The sequence below is a fragment of the Enhydra lutris genome, unplaced genomic scaffold (assembly GCF_002288905.1).
Source record: "Enhydra lutris kenyoni isolate GAN:26980312 unplaced genomic scaffold, ASM228890v2 scaffoldscaffold13, whole genome shotgun sequence".
In the NCBI taxonomy this organism is placed as follows: domain Eukaryota; kingdom Metazoa; phylum Chordata; class Mammalia; order Carnivora; family Mustelidae; genus Enhydra; species Enhydra lutris.
Window position 1 is genome coordinate 46,726,397 of NW_019154097.1, and position 18,674 is coordinate 46,745,070.

Genomic DNA, 18,674 nt, shown 5'->3' on the forward strand with positions numbered 1-18,674 from the left:
TCCTCCGTGGAGCGGCCGCAGCCAGGTCCCCGGGTGCCGAAGACGCTAATAGCACACGGATCTGTCGTAACTCACACAGAAGCCCGCAGGGCGACACGTGGACCCCCGATCTCTCACGGTGGTCAGAAGGGCCCTGTGAGGGGTGAGGCACGTTCTTCCCGTTTGTCACTTACTCACGGAAGTGCATTCAGACTCCGTGTGTCATTCTCCGGGATCCGGGTCCTCAAAGCCGCGTGTCCCCAGGGTAGCCGCGCTCTGATCTCGCTTACCGCTCCCCTCGGAAGGTCTCACGTTGCTCCCAGTTCTGCCGCGTCCCAACGGTGGCGCAGCAAACGTGCTTTTAGTCCCCAAATATAAGTGGCTTAGAAGGACGGAGTCCTACAGGGGGGACTGCTGAGTTGAGGAGCGTGTGTTCTGAAACTTTTAATACATTCACACGGTCTTCCCCAGGAGGCTTCACCACACAGTGATCTTCCCGAAACACCTATGTCCGGCCCCGCCGCCGGGCTAATGCCCCCAGCAAGTGTCCTCTGAGGGAAAGTGGGGAAAGCCGCCAGCAGGGAGTGCGCAGCGCTCCAGGCTGCTGTCCACACACGTGTGTACGCGTGTGTCATGGGGGTGCAGGCCAGGCCAAAGACAGGAGAGAAGCAGCCACAGTGAAGGCAGAGGAGATCGGTGAAGGCTAAGAGTGAAGGCAGCAGAGAGGCACTTAGGTCGGCGGGGCCGTGCAGCCGCACCAGGCCAAGGACGACAGGGCAGTTGGGCGGATGCCCCTGCTGGCTGTGGAGACAGGGCGCAGCAGAGGAGGCCGGGCGGGCATGCGTGGGGCATGGGGGTGGTTTTGGTCTGGGCCCTCCTGAACCTGGAGGGACTGAGGGACATCTGACCCCAGGTGATGGGTCAGGATCATGAGCTCAGTCAGTTGGGCATCTGCCTTTGGCTCTGGTCATGGTCCCGGGGTCAAGCCCCACGTTGGGCTCCCCACTCGTGGGAGGCCTGCCCCTCTCTCCCTCTGCCTGCCACTTCCCCTGCTTCTGTGCTCTCGCCGTGTGTATCAAATGGTTAAATAAAAAATCTTTAAAAAAAAAAAAGATCATGAAGCTTGGAGCAGATCTGGGTACCATCAGCCAAGCGTTCGTGGCCTCAGGCCCAGCCCAGGGGGAGCCAAGTGCCCGAGGACTGGTGGCTCCCAGGTTTCTCCAGCAGCAGCCCCCCACAGAAGGGAGGGGGCAAGGGAGCCCCAATCCCAGTGCTCAGGCATTGCCTTATTGGGTAACACTGGAAAGAACTGCTCTGGCTCTAGAAAAGAAACCAGTTCTGGCTTTTGCTGATCCAAGTGGTCTTAATGAATGGCTGTCTCTCTACCCCCTACCCCACCAAATGACTTTACAAGTTTAGTTGAATTCACACAATTAGTTGATACTCGATATTGCAAGGACAGAGAAACGTTTTATTTATTTACAACAAAAACGTGTGTAACATAATTCTCTCTCTAAAACAGAAAACCATATAAAACACACAAAGCGATCTCTCTTTGTATTTACCCAGGGACATTAACAGCCGGAAGGGGGGCTGGGACTGGGAGAAAAGCCAAGGACTAAGTCCATTTAAAAAAAAACCAAAACAAGAAACTGCCTTTTAAAAAAAAATAGCATTTTTCTACTCATCGGTAGCTATGCTTTCCCCTACTCTGCGTATGAAAACGTGAAAAGAGAAAATAGCACCTGTGAAAACACACTTCAGCAGCGTCAATCAGAGATGAGGCAATGGCCCAGGGCTGTGGAATTCCAGCCCCGACTTCCAAGCGCGTCCCTGCCACACAGTGTGCGCCAAGGAGTTCTTTCCAGAAAGCCCCCTAGCCCTGCTGACTGGCCACTCCCGTCCGCAGGTTACTTGAAGAATCTAGGAATTAAACACAATAGTTAGAGACGCGACAGGACACAGCGGTGCAGTGCAGAGCAATCATACCCGGGAGGTGTCCCATGCGGCCACAGTCACGAGTCCTAGAGCCAAAGCCGGCCCTGGCTGGGTCTGCGGTGACGACACTAGGCGCGATCCCGCGACAGAGGCCATGCTGTACAGTCCCTGCTGGGTGGGTTCTGGGAAATGGCAGCTGATAAGCGTGGGGGCCCTGACACTTCAAATCAAGAACATGGGCTGGTCTCTGAAGATCAGGACAGAAAGGACCCTCAGGTCATCCAGCTCAACTTCATTTTTCAGAGGAAACCCCAAAATAAAAGACTAATTTTTGAACGGAGGCAGAACTTTGTCCTTTAGAAATTCTCAACTGTTCCCCAAGGAGGGGACACTTCCTTAGCCACTTAAAGACGTGAAAAACACCCCAAAGAATCGAACACTTTCGGCAGTTGCTTTTCAGCTGGCGACCGCAAACGCCTGTCGCACACGCTGCGGCGGCACAAGCCGCTTGGAAGGAGCCTGGACGAACCAGGAGCCTGGACGAAGCTGTCCAGGGCAGCAATGCAGCCCCAGTGGTGTCACAGGGCCAGACAGACGACACACACTGGTGCGGCCGCCGCGGCTGTTCTCCTCGGTTTCCTTATCTGTGTCGGGCTCCATAACACGACCCTCCCGCGGCCGCTGCAGGCCGGCCGGGCCGTGATCTGCGGGCTGGAACCTGCTGCCGCCCTGTACCGGCCTACTGACCGCCCCGCCCCGCCCCTGCTCCCTGGCTGCCCGGAGCCACACCGCTGCAGCAGGCTGGCACGAGAAGGCCCGGGAGGCTGGCAGGGGTTTCCCAGCGCCAGTGGGAGCAGAGGTGCGAGGACGGACCCTTCCTGCTCCTGTGTGCAGAGCGGGGTGTCCGAGAGCGGAGGAGCCCTTGCCTGCGCCCCCTGTCCCCTGGCCCGTGGGTGACCGCAGCAGCAGGTGGGTGCAGGCCAAGGCGGGAGGGGAAGGCCAAGGCTCTCTCCTTCAGCTGTCGGGGTTGCTTCTCACTTAAATCTCGAAGCCTGTGCTGGCCTTCACCGCAAACAACAGAAGAAGACGGCACCTGGGACATTCGACTTACAAATCTCAAAGTCACCACTCTCACAAACCGGTTGCTAGTGGCATAAAGAGATGAACACACACAAAATACGAGTGTTACTAGAGAGGAAGCAGGCTCCGGGGACGCAGGGTGACGCGACAGCTCCTTAACACGAAGACCTCTCCGAGGGGACGTTTAGACAGCCGGAGCTCCGAGAAGAGCCAGGAGGAGGCTCTCCAGGCTCCGGGAACACGGATACAGATGCCAGGAGCCGGACACGCGACACGGAATGGCGAGGGTGACACCTCGGCAAGCCAGGGCGGCCTGGATGGGGTGAGCGAGGGGAGGGAAGGTGGGCCGGGACCCTGCACTGGCAGCCGGGCGCCACGTCACCGGGGCCACGGAGAACTCAGGCAGGACTTTCCGGTTTTACCCAAGCACCACTGAAGGTTCTGAGCACAGAAACAACTTTTACGAGAAGCAAGGGGATTCTGGCTGCTCCTGGGGAAGAGCCCGCAGCGGCATAAGAACAAGAGAGGGGAGAGCAGTCCCCTCTAAGCCAGGCTCTCGGGCCGTTCTGCCCAGGACCCCAGGGTGGCAGCTGCGAGGCGGTGCCAGGATCCAGGTCCAGGCCTTTGCACACTGGCAGCTTCACCCTCCACAGGGCAGCACCTCCCATCCCATTTACCCCTCCACGAACCCAAGCTGCCAGCTACGTGCACCCTGTCTGAGGCCATCGCGCTGGACGGGCCACGTGTGGGCTCCTGTCAACACTGCCCTGCCTGGCTGGAATGGACCCCCTGCCCACAGCCACTGACGCGGGAAGCATCTGCGGTCCTCGGCTGGGCAGCCGGACAAGGAGAGGATGAGGGTATGACTGGGTCGGAGACACGAGGGCAGAAACAGCCAAAGCACTTTCCTGTCCCGCCTAAGCCAAGTCCCGGAGAAAACAGCAGGCTGGCTGTAGTCCCCCGGTTGTTGGCGGGACCCCTGATGCAATCACACGGAGACACGGCCAGCCCTGGGGCCAAGACCCATGCGACACCGCTTCTCATCACTGGCCACTTCTGCTCAGTTTGAGGCCCAGCAGGACTTGCAATGTTCAGGCCCAGAACCTACTGGTGAATCAACACAGAGCTCAAGCCCCAGAGACAGGAAGGGGACGACTGCCCCAGGCCCACGGAGCACAATTTAGTCATTCTACTACTAAGGCTACCTGTTTGTCGCACAAACAAGAGTCATCCTGTCGTTAAAGCGAAGGAGTTAATTCACCCTATACAGACGTGAACCTTTTGTTCTAGGTATCATATATGGCATTTTAAGTCCACAAATAGAAATTCTGGTACAATTACTTACGTAAAAATAAAATCTTGAAAAAATAATCATCTCTACACCCAAATAGGGCTTGAACCCACAACCCTGAGGCCAAGAGTGGCAACGCTCTACTGACCAAGCCGGCTGGGTGCTCTGGTACAACTATTCGGACATTTGAATAAAAAATAAAGATTTCTATCCCTACTTCAAATTAAGGATAGAAGTACACTGCTAATAGTTTTAAGACTCTAAACATAAAGAACTCTAAAAATACTAGGAGGACACAGACCTTTCTTGCTAGATTATGGGCAAATGTAATAGACAACAAGCAAATGGGGAGACGCTTCCCTACAAAGCCAACGTGAGAATCTGAGAATCCTAGGACGGGCCCCTCCCACAGGCATGCGCACTTCCTGAACTCCAGTCCACAGAAGGGGGGCACCCGCGTACCAGCACCCCAAGGAGCTGGGCGCCGCCCTTGCCCACCCGGCTGGGGAGCCCTTCCGTCCACAAAGTTGTGCTCAGACTCATCACACCCAATTCTACCCGGCTCTTGGGCTCCCAAGTCCAAGGTTTCCTCACACTCCTCCCTCTCAGGCATCAAGCTGCCTATTGACCTGGGAGGAGGAACACATTTAGTCTCCTTTCACTTCAAACTCTCCCACTCAGTTTCAACGTCTCTCATTATACCAGGTCCCAGAGATGCGCATTCTTAGGGAAGCAACTGTTCTTCTGTGTACGAGGACCTCTGCTGCTCTCCCCAAGCAACCAATTAAACATGCACAATATTTCTATCCCTGCCACATCAAAGACTCAGTATTATAAAAACATTAACAGCAGGTCAAAGGGTAAAAGAAAAAAAAACACGCTTATCTTTGTGACAGGAAGGTATCTGACACCAGTCACTCCTGAGAAAAGCTTTTAATAAAAACATTTCCTGAACATGATAAAAAGACGCCTACCTCACCCCAAAGTCCCCATCTGGGAGTGACAGTTTCATCACAGCAGCAGGGAAAGACATGGGTGCTCAGGGCTGTCACCACTACCCAACGCTCTTCCAGAAGCACCAGCCCACATGTTAGATGGGGCTCTGAGTAAAATAAGAAACGCAACTGGTAGGAACATTTAGGTAGAATGATCGTACACCTAGAATATCCAGGGAAACAAGTGACCAAGTAATGTAACCGACAACTATCAAAAAACTAAAAAAATTGACAAACCATAAGTGACTCTTAATCTCACAAAACAAACTGAGGGTTGCTGGGGGGAGGGGGGGTGGGGGAGGGGGGGGGGGGTTTTGGACATTGGGGAGGGTGTGTGCTATGGTGAGTGCTGTGAAGTGTGTAAACCTGGCGATTCACAGACCTGTACCCCTGGGGATAAAAATGCATTATATGGGGGTGCCTGGGTGGCTCAGTGGATTAAGCCTCTGCCTTCGGCTCAGGTCATGATCCCAGGACCCTGGGATAGAGCCCCACATCGGGTTCTCTGCTCGGCAGGGAGCCTGCTTCTCCCTCTTTCTCTGCCTGCCTCTCTGCCTACTTGTGATCTCTGTCAAATAAATAAATAAAATCCTTAAAAAATGCATTATATGTTTATTAATAAATAAATAAAAATAAAAAAAATAAAAAAAATAAAAAATTCACGGGGCGCCTGGGTGGCTCAGTGGGTTAAAGCCTCTGCCTTTGGCTCAGGTCACGATCCCAGGGTCCTGGATCAAGTCCCACATCGGGCTCTCTGCTCATCAGGGAGCCTGCTTCCTCCTCTCTCTCTGCCTGCTTCTCTGCCCACTTGTGATGTCCGTCTGTCAAATAAATAAATAAAATCTTTAAAAAAAGAACTAAAAAATTCACAAAGGCATTCAGTTACATGGAAACAGGTAATATTTGTAGAAAGGACACCTGACTCTGGAGACATGTGAAAAGATGCTTGATCAGGGACGTGCTACTTCTGAGATCCCCTCTCAGATGTACCAAACTGGCCAAGATTAAACTTACGATAGAGAGGACAGCAAAGGTACAGGACAGACGTTCTCAGATGCTGCCAGACCCCTCTGGCGGACCCCACGTGAACTGGTACAGCCACCAAAGGGATCGATTTAGCAACAGCTAGTTCAGTCAGAGAAGTACAGATCACGACCCAAGGATACATTTATTATCACAGAAAACTCAGGTGTGGGGACAGGAACTATATCATCTCCTGTTACTGTCAAGAATATTGTAATACTGGGCACCGACATGGCTCAGTGGGTTCAGTGTTTGCGTTTGGCTCTGGTCATGATCTCAGGGTCCTGGGATGGAGCCCCGTGCTGGGCTCCCTGCTCAGTTGGGATTCTGCTTCTCCCTCTGCTTCTGCCCCTGCTCCCCTACTCATGCTCTTTTTCATGGGAAAAAAAAAAATACTGTAATACCGTCCTACTAGGATGGAATGCTACTCATTGTATTTTTTTTTTTTTTAAGATTTTACTCATTTGTCAGAGAGGGAGAGAGAGAGAGAGAGAGACCGTGCATGCACAAACAGGGTGTTGGGGCTCAGGGAGAGGGAGCAGCAGGCTTCCCACTGACCAAGGAACCTGGTGTGGGGCTCGATCCCAGGACTCAGTGATCACGACCTGAGCCAAACGTAGACACTTAACTGACTGAGCCACCCAGGCCCCCCTAACTCACTGATTTTTAAAAATGAGGTGGTAGTTCTTTGAGTGCTAACTTAGAGATCACCCGAAATGTATTTAAATTTTATTTATGTATTTTAAGCAATCTCTATGTGCCAGATGTGCAGCTTAAACTCACGATCGCAAGGTCATGAGTCACATGCTGCTCTGAGAGTCAGGAACCCCCAAAATGTATTTAAACACAGTATGGTACAAAATACAGGATCCTATTTGTGTGGAAATGCATATACACCCACCTTCTCAAATCTTCACAAAAAACCCTTGAGGAAGGATACATAGAGAACATCAACATTGGTTACCTCTGGAGAGTGGGCTTGGGGACTAGGAGATTTATACTTCAACTCTTTCTTTTTTTTTTTTTAACTGTAAGCATGTGGCATTTTTATAATTTATTTTTTTAAAAAAGATTTTATTTATTGGGGCACCTGGGTGGCTCAGTGGGTTAAAGCCTCTACCTTCAGCTGGGGTCGTGATCTCAGGGTCTTGGGATCAAGCCCCGCATCGGGCTCTCTTCTTGGCGGGGAACCTGATTCCGCCCCCCTCTCTCTCTGCCTGCCTCTCTGCCTACTTGTGATCTCTCTGTCAAATAAATAAATAAAATCTTTAAAAAAAAGTGGTAAAAGGTAACTTCATTTAAAACGGAACCAGAAGGTCAGAGGCTTTAAACCACTGAGCCACCCAGGCGCTCACATTTTTATAATTTAAACACTGACGAGAAGTTGTGGGTGTGGGGTGGGTAGGAAAAAAGCGAAGTGAGGATGCCGTTAATTGTCAGATGGGTAATGCGTACATGGGCAGATCGGCATGCCGGCCTTTTCTACTTTTAGGTTTGAAAATCTCCATAAGAAAAAGCTTAATAAGAATCAACTGAAAAAAGAGAAAAAAATGTTTCAATCTGGTGTGTGTTCCACAAAATGACTTTAGACTTAAATCCTGTGATCAATATTCATTCAGCGCAAAGCTGTCCCCAGGCACGCTGATGGCAGAGATAACGGACAGGATCAGACGCTGGGATTCGAGGAGGTTCAGTTAGTCGAGTTTTCAAATGGGAGCCAATAAAAAGTAACAGTTGAGCATAAATGAAAAGGTATCAAAATGGAAAAGTTCACATTTTGCAAATCCAATTCCGGTAGCACACTGAGGCACAGCCGGGGAAGGAGGTCACCTTGTCTCCAAGGCTCCGGGAAAGATAAGCCGGGACACCTACAAGGACAAAGGCCGCCAGATTCCGGCAGGGGACACAGCCCCAGTCCCAGCAGGCGACTCCCGCCGAATCCATGAATATTAACCAAACAGCGGCTGCGGAGCGGAGCAAACCCAGGCCTGGGGAAGAGGCAGCCAACGCGAAGTTGAAACTCCAGCAAGGACATGATCAGTGTCTACGGTAATCGCACATAATAGGGAGCGGTAATCAAAGAAGAGTGTGAAAGTGTAACAGAGAAGCCCGCGAAGAGATGTAATCCTGGAAGCCTGAGCCGGAGGAGGCCGGGGCGCCCAGGATGTTGATGCTGGAGACAAAGCCCGGGGGCCTGCCGGGCAGGGGGAGCAGGTTCCCACGGGGTAGGGTGCCAGCCCCGCCCTGTCTCCCAGCCCCATCCACGGCCCTTCCCTTGAGGGCCACCACAGGGAACCAGGGTGAGTGACCGTCGGCCTGAAGCAGCATCCGTGAGGACTGATGGCAATAGCGGGTCTTTGAACAAACCGAGGAGAGCTGCAGATCCCTGTTCGAAATGCCAGAGAACGCGCCGACATCGTACATAAACGGTGGAAATTCACAGACCCTCTCTGAGGCTGTTCTCTTCACTGGGCCTGTTTCTTCAAACACATTACTCGGCCACTCGGAGAACCTAGTCTGGGTATCTCAAGTGATTCCAGCGGAGGGTGAAGCATCGGAGAAGGAGCCCTGGCCCATTCCAACCCTGTGACGTGCTGCTCTGGCCTGGGAGGTCCTCCAGCTCGTCTCTCCTGCCACCCTGCCAGGCGGCTGTTCAAAGTGGACACTCACCACCGGGCCCTCCTTCGCCTGCCGCTCCCCACCCTGGCCCCGGTTCTCGGGCTCCACACCAACTCTTACTAGGCTGTCCAAGGTTGCCCTCAGCAACCTGCCCCTTCCCTCGGCTACATCCCTCCACTTCTTACTGCTGGCATGACTCGGGGGCCCTTCCGTTGCCTTCCCTACCTGCTGGGAATGCTGTCCAGCTCCCTGAGTTGGTCCCCCAAGCGCAGCCTTTCTAGGCTTAAACCGAGCCAGAGAGCACCCGATGCTGGGTGCTCCCCCCCATCAGGAGAGCCCAGGACCCACTGCACAGCCCTGCTGCCCTCCCTCTGGTGACCACTGTCAGAGCTCACGGCCATCAGCTGCCACAGTGCCATGGCGAAGGCACAGGGTATGTGGTCAAAGAGGTAAAAAGTACCACCCAGCTGCCACCTTCATTTCAAAACCAGGTTTGTATTTAATGAAGCAACAGAAGCCCACAGGGGTTAATGGACTTGGCCAGGGTCACAGCAAGGGAGTGAAGGTGGAGAAGCCACATTTCCCATTTCTCAACCCCGTAACGAGTGGTAAAGGGCACTTCCATAATCACTGATCTTGAAAATTAGAAAAAGGAGCCTAGTTATCTCCTGAAACTTAATGAAGGAGACCTTGCCCACAAAGAACACAGAATCCACTGAAGTAAACCTTAGTAGGAAGCAGGTTTGGGGCCCGTTAGAGCTGCCAAGAGAGAATGTGAAGAGAGGTAAAGGGGCCAGAAAAACTCTGCCAGGGGAAATGCTTTCCCAGGAAGGGGCAGAATGTAAAGGTGCCAACCTAAGTGAGTTATTTATAGTCACACAACAAAGGGAGGACTTCAATGATACCTCCTGAGCTGGGAGGAAAGGCATTTCACAGATACTCAAAAGATCAAGGGACTGTGTCTAACTGTTTGCCTGAGAAACGACATGGCCCTCATCAGACAACAGGAGAATGCCTGCCTGGTGCAGTTACCCTTGAGAAACTACAACTACATTCTGAAGAGAAAAAAAAAAAAAAAAGTGGAGATTCAGAGAAAGAAAATCGGAAGAACTAATGATACACAAAATTACGAAACTACCTCTAAAGAAGTGATTATTTGTCCGGGACCCAGACGAGTCTCACTGGAGGCCTGAAATGTCTTTTCAGACTCAAGAGTAGATTTGACATTTTCTTCTTAATCTCTTCGGGAAGAGGGGGGATCAAGTAAATTCCCCACCTGGATCCATTCCCATGCTGTGGGGAAATGATGATTTGCTCTCCGCGCTTTCCTGGCAACTGACCAGCTCGGCCCGGACACAGGAAGGCTATTTCGGAGCAAGGGAACCCTTGACCCCAGAGGACACCATTGGCTTCAGGGCTGGCATCAGGCTCTGTGGGGCCTGCTGCTTCGTGCTCACATCAGGCCAACTCTCTGAGCCAGGACTAAATCTCAGAATTTCAGCTGTAAGAATGTACTCTGCAGCTTCCGACTTCCAACAAAACACTTCCTATTTTTATTTATTTTTCTTTTTAGTTTATTTGAGAGAGAGAGAAAACACGTGTACACGTGAGTGGGGGGAGGAGCAGAGGGAGAGGGACAAGCAGACTCCATGCTGCGTGTGGAGCCTGACGTGGGGCTCAATCTACCGACTGCTAGAAATCGTGACCTGAGCTGAAATCAAGAGTTGGATGCTTAACCCACTGAGCCACTCCAGGTGCCCCAAGTCAACATTTTTTAAAAAGTCTGTTAAGATACTCTTTTCCTGAGGCTGCCCGTGCCCAAATGGCTCAGTCCTCTTAATTCTACAGCTCAAAGGCTTCAGCTTTAGTGTGGAAAGCGGAGAAAAAGGAAGAAATTCCTAAACATCGAAGAGAGGGAGAAAAATCCACGGCCCCTGGTGGTAACACTCCAACCGAAGAAAGCTGCTGAATATACTAAAAGCTTCCGATTTCATCTGGGGTTTAAATTTCAAATCCAAAGGAAATGGTCACAGTTGTTTATACATAAGCACAAAGACCTCCACAGCAAAGGGTCTAATTCTTTGAGCTTCATTCCTTCCCAAATCTGCAAAGTGGAAACAATAATTTCTCCCTCAGAAATGCTGGGGAGATTAATGGGCTTGTGACTATTATGAAGCACTACAGACAGAGGAACGCTCAGTCTCTAGGAAGAACGGTAGAAAGCCCTTCGCCCCGAGCACTCCTGTTCACTCACTACAGACCCTGGCTCACTCCCACAGCTCAAGCATAAGCATAATAGGAATTCCCAAAACCATACAGAAACAGTGACACAAGTAACTACGTACATACTCAAAACAGCTGAAAGAAAATACTTGAATTTACAAAATATTTAATTAACATCATTCACATGAAAAAGGGTTCTTACAAATTAGTACTTAAAAAGACCCAAGAGAAGAGTGAGGTTGAGCCCACTCAACCTCAGAGAGGTTGGCACAAAGAATATAGATGGCCAATAAAATCACAAAAAGCTGCTCAACTTCACAGAAACTGGGGATATACAGATTAAGATGACATAGCACTTGTACCCACTATTTCAAAGGGGAAAATCCACCTGAGGAAAAATGGGGGAGGCTACCATAAGAGTTGGTACCAGTGCAAAGGATCCCAGAACATTCTGGTTGGCTCCCACCTTAAGAAGGAGGAGGGGCTAAAAATAAGAAAAGGAGGAGGAGGGGCTCCACTGCCCATGTATAAGGACTCCTGGCCTATTTTTTAACTGCTACATTCTTGAACTTGAGTAGGCAACCAAGAAAACACCAACTTGTGGAAAGTCTACAACATGGGAAAGAGAAAGGTCAAAGCAAATAGGCAGAAAAATAAACATTTCACAGAACAAGAGAAAAATGTACAGGGATGGTCCTTATCTTCTAGAGATACACAGGGAAATGGGAAATCCTGTGGATGAAAAGGGCAGCATTACTGGGATCCGCTTCAAACAACCTGACCGTGCTAGGGGTGCGGAGGAAGTATGTGGGGTCGGAGACGCAAACATTGGCTTTATTTTGAGAGCTGTTAAAACTGCTGGAGGACATGAACAGACATTTCTGCAAAGAAGACATCCAGATGGCCAACAGACACATGAAAAAGTGCTCCACGTCCCTTGACATCAGGGAAATACAAATCAAAACCATAATGAGATACCAGCTCACACCAGTCAGAATGGCTAAAATTAACAAGTTGGGAAATGACAGATGCTGGCGAGGATGCGGAGAAAGGGGAACCCTCCTAGCCTGTTGGTGGGAATGCAAGCTGGTGCAGCCACTCTGGAAAACAGCATGGAGGTTCCTCAAAAAGTCGAAAATAGAGCTACCCTACGACCCAGCAATTGCACTACTGGGTATTTGCCCTAAAGATACAAATGTAGGGATTTGAAGGGGCATGTGCACCTGAATGTTTATAGCAGCAATGTCCACAATAGCCACTATGGAAAGAACCTAGATGTCCATCAACAGATGAATGGATAAAGAAGATGTGGTATATATATATAATGGAATACTATGCAGCCATCAAAAGAAATGAAATCTTGCCATTTGCAATGACATGGACAGAACTAGAGGGTATCATGCTTAGCGAAATAAGGCAATCAGAGAAAGACAACTATCATATGATCTCCCTGATATGAGGAAGTGGAGATGCAGCGTGGGGTATTTGGGGGGTAGGAAAAGAATAAATGAAACAAGATGGGATTGTGAGGGAGACAAACTATAAGAGACTCTTAATCTCACAAAAGCAACTGAGGGTTGCTGGGGGTAGGGGGGTAGGGAAAGGGTGGTGGGGTTATGGACATTGGGGAGGGTGTGTGCTATGGTGAGTGCTGTGAAGTGTGTAAACCTGGTGATTCACAGACCTGTACCCCTGGGGCTAATAATACATTCTATGTTAATTAAAAAATTAACAAAACAAAACAAAAACGAACTGCTGAATACTGGGGGAATCCTATTTTTCCACTTGTTGTGAAGTCTGAGATTTTTCATAATAGAAAAGTGGGGGTGGGAGGGAAATTGGGATACTATGAAAAAGGGAAATCTGAGAAGATCCTGTGGCTTCAGATACTTGATTGGCCGAAATGAACTAAAATCAACAAGAGATTTGGAAAATGAAGCATGTTTCCCTGGAGGGTGAGGGAAGGGGAGAGAAGACTTTAATGAGACATGAAGGACATGGAGATTCCCTGCAGAGGGTCCAACATCCGACGAATAGGAGTCCTAGAACAAGAGGAGAGAGGATTTAAAAAAAAAAAAAGGAGGAAAATGTCATTAAAGAAATCTGGAATTACTTAGCTCTCAAGAACCTGAACCTCTAGAATTCAGGTGCCTAAATAAAGGACTCGAGCTTCTGGGGGCACCAGGTGCCTAAATAAAGGACTCGAGAAGGTAAAAACAATGAGATGTACTTTTACCAACACCCCAGTTGCTGGGGAGGAGCTCTGGGGGGAGAAGTACGGACAGGAGGGCCGTTGCAGGGAGGGGGCTGAGCGGAGTTGGGGGAAGCTGTGAGGGCTGGGTGTGGAGGGAAGCACAGTCGGAGAGTGGAGATCTTTTAAGTGGGGTCTGGGCAGGGAGAAAGTTCTAACGGGGGCGGGGCAAATCCTAATAGGGGGACAGCTTCTAAGGAGGAAGGCAGCTTTCAGCTGGCAGACAGGCTCCAAGTGCGGACGGGGTTCTTTTCATTCTAAAGTCTCTACCCAGCTCTATGTTTATAATCAAATGTGTGCTGGATGTGTAAGGAGGTGAAAAATCATATATCCAATTTTGGCTGTTACTTGAGAATATCAGAACAAGGAAGGAAACCAGGAGAAGAGATCCAGTAGATAGCAGATGCAACCCAGGAGAAAAAAAGAAATCCCAGAATGGCAGCGACGTATCAGGCCTATGGGACACTCTGCACAGACAGTTACACGGAATGGGGGATTTCCAAGAGGGAGGGCCCTGAGAAGAAAGGAAGAGTCATAGACTAAAAAAGTCATACACTAAATGGTACCACCCAGTTTTTGAAGAGGTAAGGATAAAAGCAAATAGTTCAAAAACCAAAAACAAATGCAGTTTGAAATTGTAGGAAAAACGAAACTCTTAAAAAAAAAAAAAAAAAGCATAGCAGGGCGCCTGGGTGGTTAAGCCTCTGCCTTCAGCTCAGGTCATGATCTCAGGGTTCTGGGATCGAGCCCAGCATCGGGCTCTTTGCTCAGCGGGGAGCCTGCTTCCCCCCACTGCGCCTCTCTGCCTACTTGTGATCTCTGACAAATAAATAAATAAAATCTTAAAAAAAAAAGAAATAATATTGTATATCACAACAAGAAGTCAACCGATACTAGTCCAAAACCAACCAAAAAAAAAAAAAAAAATCAAGAAATCGCAATATAAACACAATATTTAGCTACATGGAATACAGAATATTTAGTTACATGGAAGAATGCCCAGGAGAAACAGAAGTTAAAATTGGATTCCTTTGGTAAATCCTTTTGTATTTTTTTTTTCCCCCAACTTGGTGGCTTGGAGCCAGGGTTTGACTCTGGGTCTTTCACTTACTAGTTACATAACCTCGCCAGGTGAGCCCCTGCCCATGAACTTGTTTATGAAATGGAGAGACGCCTATGTTACACAGATGTTGAATTCATCCACATAAAACATGGAAGAGAATGTCTGACCCAGACATTGTTTAATAAATATTCTGAAAATGTTTAATAAACATTTTGATCAAAATTAAGAAAAAAATGAATCCACGGTAAGTAACGCTACCAAAACAATCTGGAAGGAAAATAAGACAAACCAAAAGCCAAGAACATTAAAACTGTGCAAAACTATGCCTAGGTCAGATGGCCGTGTCAGGGAGTCTTCTCCATCTTTCCAAACCTACCAGTTAACCTTGTAAACTCGCTCACGTTCTGCCTTTTCCAGGAAGCTTTCCCTATCGTCACTCCCGGTGTGCACCAGGATCATCTCTGACCTCCCAGTTCTGCCCCCCAGCCCCCCCCAAAGTGTCTCTTCTCCAGAACAGTTTTAGTCCCTTCTACCATTGCCCACAGGTCATCCTGCAGAGCCTTCGGCATCGTGGTCCCCCTCGAGCTAAATTCCCATCCAGCACTATAGACTCCTTCTGACAGAAGCTCCCTCCCAGCCATTCCAGACGGGAGGCCTCACGCTCCTGCCTCCCTTCTAGTCCTGCTCCCGTGCTTCCCTCCAGGCTGTCACTGCCTCTCCCACACCCGCCACCTGCCGGACTTTGCCCTTCAAACGCGCCCTCCCCCTGCCCGCCTTCAGCAGCTGTTCAGCATGGGCTGGGCAGAGCACATCTTTCTCCTCCTTTGATTTCTGCAGAACGCAGCCCACATTCCCAGGACGACTGAGAAGCTGGGACAATACCCGATCCCCAATGGACCTCAGCTCTGAATTCCTGGTCTTCTTCCCCAGCCCGCATGCCTGTCCCCAAGGCCACCCTTCCTTGAGGCCAGGCTCCAAGGAGGTTTGCTCTGATTAGGCGGTTTCCCTTCACGGTACTCCCCGGGTGCTCTGGGAGTCCACAGATCACCCCGTCCTCCCCGGGAGAGCTCCCCGTGCAGACCAGAACCGCAGGGGCACACTGGACTGCTCCGGGCCACCCGCTACCCACCACGGAGCCTGAAAACAGTCCGCTGGCAAGAGGCACTTCGAGTAGGAGCGAGGAGTGGAGAAGGGCCACCGGTGGCCTTCGCCAGCTAGGAGTCACACTGGGTCCTTTCTGAACCAACACCTTCGCTCTGGAACCAGATCTCTCCTGCTTCGTTTCCCTATGTGCTTTTTCTAATGCTAAGCAGAGCACTTCATAAGTCACCGCCACTACAAGTACTTTAAGGATGGGAGCGGCCGTCCTCTGTAAGCTGGCATCGCCCAGACAGTGGAATGTAGGAGCAGGAAGGACCAGGAAGGTCACCTCATCACATAGTCACCCAACTCCAAGGGGCCTCTGGCTCTGCTTAGACAGACCCTAACGGGAAGCCCCAACTCCCAAGACCACCCATGTTCCCGCAGGACCGTGGAAAAGCCTGGCCCGGGAGCAGATGCTCCCAACAGGGCCTTCTTCAAAAAATCAGTCAAAAGCAGCAGCTTTCCTAAGTGGGCTCCCTATGCTGGAGGAACGTAATGACATGGCAAGTAGGGTGAGAAAGGAAATCTTTCACGGGAAGCCAAATTCTGTCTTCCTGTTAGAAGTCCGCTTACGGTCCCGTCCTTCGGAAGCGACAGAATGAACGCGTCTATTTCATGTCAACCCTTTCAACAGATGAAAATCGCGACAGCGCTCACTTTACATCTGTTTTCCAGACACAATAAAAGTACGGCGAGGCTCTCAGATGCCGGCATGTTAGGATGGGAAGGACGCACTCAAACTCTAGCCGAAGTGAGCAGTGAAAAGTACAGAAACTGAGTTAGGAAAACGGTTAGAAAGTTGGAACACTGTTAGCACTAAGCGTTTCCAACCACGCCACCACCGGTTATGAAAGCTCTTTGGTGCCCCTGATGGAACCAGCAGTACTGGGGATGGAGCGACGAAGGTCTTAGCCAAGTGGAAGGTAGGAAATGTCTATTTATGGAAGGTCTGAATGAGGGCACTACGAGCCCCGAGCCCCAATCGCGGCCCCAGGGCCGTTGCAGAAACAGCTTATGCAGCCCAAGCCCGCGGTTTGCCATCAGCCTTCAGCTCTCCCGGCACGCATGAGTCAAAAGGCTGACTTCCAGCCTGACGTCATAGTTCCTGTGTGTATTTGACCTGCCCTCTGCAAATCCAAACGAAGGGAAGGGACGGCACCGTGGAAGCCGGGATGAGTCTGCTCCTTGGCACACACTGAGCTCCCCGCAGAACAGGAGCCGCGGGATTCCTCCCTTGACTCCCCCGTTTCCTTGAGAGCGACATGGGAGGTCACCAGCAGTGAGCACTGCTACAGCTACATGCCCTTGCTGGGCACCTGCCCTTTTATCTGCCCATCCTCTTCCTCCCCTTGCTCTCTGGGACAAGCAGCCTTCTTGTCATTGCTCTCCCCATTCCTACTCTATGGTGCTAGGAAGGGGCGCCCCTCAAGGGACTCTACGCACCCCAAGGGGCCAGAGTCCTGCTCTGGGATTTTCAAGCTGGAGCCCTGGTGGGTATGGGAAGAAGAGGGAGGTATGGGGTAGGGGAGCATTTGGTCTCAAATAGGAAGGCTGTGGAAGGGTCCCCTGGGCACGCTTTACGGTGGGAGAGCATGTGGCAGAGATGGGACGAGGTCCTCGAGGCCTTCAGAGCTTCAGGTCTCCACCCGCCCAAGACCTGGGTCTTCAACAGCTCCGATTCTGCAAGTTCCCCCAAATCCCTTCTGCGAATCTTTCTTAGCCAACGCTAGCTGAAGACAGGTTTCTGTCTCTGGCAAGGGCGAGTGTCCTGACAGCCAATACAAGAGGCGGCCTGGAGGATGTGGTTTCAAAGAGGCTGGTCTAGCATTTCGGCTATTTTAGACTTGATCCAACCAACACTTACTGAGTGCCCGTCATGTGCTGGGCACGGTTTCAGATGCCAGAAAATACAAAGCCTTGTATTTGGCCTCTGATCTCAAAAAACGTAGTCTGCTATGACCAGGAGCTTCGAGAACGTTAACTGAGAGAACGCTCATGCCACCAAAAGGATCAACTCTCAGAAGACAGATCACGGGGATTTAACATCTTGAAAAGAACAAATTTTGTCAAGACTAGGTTGGTCGAAAAAATTTGAAAATTTGTACGTTTTAAGGGACTGACTAGTCACAAGTACAACAGAAAAAGAGTGTAGAAGAGAGAACACCAAAGACCCAGAGGCAAAAACGTGTTAAAATCTCAACAGCAGGAGCGCCTGGGTGGCTCAGTGGGTTAAAGCCTCTGCCTTCGGCTCGGGTCATGACCCCAGGGTCCTGGGATCGAGCCCCGCATCGGGCTCTCTGCTCAGCGGGGAGCCTGCTTCCTCCTCTCTCTGTCTCTGCCTGCCTCTCTGCTCACTTGTGATCTCTACCAAATAAATAAATAAAATCTTAAAAAAGTTAAAAAAAAAATCTCAACAGCGGTGGGAGGAGAATACTAACGGCTCTTTTAGACCCAAACACAGTCATGGGCAACTTGACAAGACACCCGAGACGTAGGAATATCTGGGAAACCATCCAACGACTCATCAGGTCCCAAAGGCCTTAGAGACACAGACACGGGGGGCGGGGTGAGGGGAGGGTTAGAGATGGCAAGAAGCAGCTGCCCCACGGATTTTCCCAGATCTGTTTCCAGGACGGACCCTGGAAGAACCGGGTGTTCGCTAAACGGCAGGACATGTCTGGTGACAGTCCAAAATGTCTGGTAGAAAGCCAGCAAACCCCCTTCCTGTTGCACGTCAACAGCGGCCAAACAGGAGAAGTCCTCTGGCTCCTGTCTCCGTTCAGAAGACCTACAAATACTCCCATGTCCCTGAGAGACCTGAAGGCCAAGGTCACAGGGTCAGAGTCTGTGATAAAGGCAACACCGACTTCTGATAGGGACTGGTTGTTTTTCGATAGGGCCGAGAACAGCAATTTTTAGAACACTTGGGAAAACGTCTGGGATGAATGGGCCTTTTCACGGCTGCCTTCTCCCAAACCTCTTTTGTTGAGAGATAGAAGTGGCAACAAAGGGGAGACTTACTGCCTCGGGCCCACTGGGCAACTATTTTTTTGTTGCTCCTTGTTTAAC